This window comes from Nuphar pumila, chromosome 3 (genome assembly GCF_984573655.1).
Source record: "Nuphar pumila chromosome 3, dmNupPumi1.hap1.1, whole genome shotgun sequence".
NCBI lineage: Eukaryota > Viridiplantae > Streptophyta > Magnoliopsida > Nymphaeales > Nymphaeaceae > Nuphar > Nuphar pumila.
Genome location: NC_143251.1, coordinates 119,144,855 through 119,147,211, shown reverse-complemented (window position 1 = coordinate 119,147,211; position 2,357 = coordinate 119,144,855).

Here is a 2,357-nt window from a genome sequence, read left to right as displayed (position 1 = left end):
GTCTAGACCCAGTGGGTCCAGACTAAGCTGGGTCATAAGAGGGGCCTTAAATGGGGGTTTGTACCCCCTTGTCAGACTCATGTTTGGGTCCAGACCAAGCCATGCTAGGGCTCGACGCACCACCATAGTGGGTGCGCCCAAACAAGCTTGGACTGACCTACCAACGGTCAGTCTGGGGCTTGGCTGCAGCAAACCCCAAGGTCATGGGGCCCAACGAAGCCCCACAAGGGCCTGGGCTGGCTGTGGAATAGCCCATCCCAGCCACCCAACGAAGAACATCCCCCTCAAGGGGTTGTATATATATATATATATATATATATATATATATATATATATATATATATATATATATATATATATATAATTCAAAATTTGCAGCTGAAAGGCTGCCATTTTCCGGCAGTCTGCTGGATGTATCGGCAAAAACACCAAACACAAAACTCGTAGAGAGTTATGTTATCTTTCTACAGAGTCCAAGAACTCTGAAAACCGATATACGGTTCGGAAAATATTGTCAGAAAACTCGGCATCACTCAAGACATTTCTGGGTTGCTGACGGGAAATATGGCCAGACAGAGATGTGGATTTTCAATGGCTCTTCAAGCCGAACCCGACAAAGTGAAAAACTACTAAGTTGTAGGGCCTTTTTTGCGTTTTTAGAAATGCTCAAGAACTCTGCAATCTGACACTTATCCAGGGAGATACGTTTATTTTACAGAAGGGTTCTCTGACCACTCGGAAAAACGAGAATTGCATTCAAACAAATATGCGACGTTTTCAAGAAGTAAAGCATAAATATTTCATTTTTGCCTAACATGTGGCGTTAAATGCAAGCCTAATGCTTGCTTAGCAAAGCCATGGTACGAAACCACCATGGATTGGTTTGCATTTCGCAAATGCAAATCGTCGTCATGGTTGCCATTCACGTTTTTCCAAAGAAAGGAAAATAACAAGGGGAGGAATTTCTCACCTTTGATGGAGGCTGGGGTGGAGTTGAACTAGGAGGGGCTGTGGTTCCTCAGCTGAAGTTGTTCCACACCAAGAGAGAGAGAGGAGCTGTTAGAGGGGAAGAGAGGAGGAGGAGAGAGGGTGTCGACCCTCTCTCTTCTCTCTTCTCTCTTCTTCACTTAAAAGGGGAGGAAAGGGGGATGTAGGGTGAGGAGTGAATGAGGGGAGATGGAGGGCCCTCCTCAATCCCCTTCCTAATCCCAGCAAGGAGGTCAAGGGGGTCAAGAGGCTGACCCCCACCTACTCTCAACCACTCCCCTTGATTCAAGGGGAGTGGTTGGCTTTGACCTTTCAAAGCCAACCCCCACCAAGAAAATCTGTTTTTTTTTTTTTTGCTTTATTTTTTTTTTTGAAAAGCATTAAATGGGGAGGGGTTAGGGGCTACTCCCAGCCCAAAAAGTAGTGGGCCTATGCCCACTCACTTTTTGAAATCCCAATTTAAGACCTCATATTTTACTTTTTACCAACTTTTCAAAATAACTTCTTAAAAGGGTTTTTTTTTTGTAAATTCATTTTCATGGATCCTTAAAATGGCATGGGCTGAGGTGGAGCCCATGCCAACCACTTTTCTAAATCCCCACAACCAACCTCCATAGGAAATATTTTAAAAAACCACCTTTAGGTTTTATAAAATTTAAAATTCACCTTATTTAAACACCAATTTGCCTCATTTTCTTTTTAAAGATAGGTTTTAAGTAATTTAGATACTATAATTTTAAATTATATTTTATGAATTAAGGCCTAAATTATAATATTATATATATGAAAATTTCAATTTCAATAAATTTAGACCTCAATACAACCCATAATTACTGATATACCCCTTTTCACCAAAATACATGAAATAACGAGATATTTTTCTCGTTTAGGCTCCAAATTCGGAGCGAACTTATTTACATATGATATATATTTAATTTACAAGTATTGAGGTTTCATTCCTCATGATTTGCCCTGAATCACCTCGTAGAGCAAATCTACGTGATTCCGAACCTCAAAGAGCAAATATTCGCCAAATTTACGATAAATTCTCGCGTAAGACAAGAGAGTCACAACACCGAAGTATATATTAAAGAAAATTTCCTCAAAAATACAGTGGGTTTTACATCCTTCCCTCCTAAAAAGAGATTTCGTCCGCGAAATCATGAACACTAGGCCACAAAAAGGTCAGGGTATTTCTCCCGCATACTGGCCTCTGGCTCCCATGTGCATTCTTCAATGCCATGGTGTTGCCACCGTACCTTAACCAACAAAATAGTTTTGGTACGCAGAACTTGATCACGATGATCAACGATCTCAACAGGTCTCTCGGCTACAGTTAAGTCCTCTTGTACTTTGACATCTTCGTATCG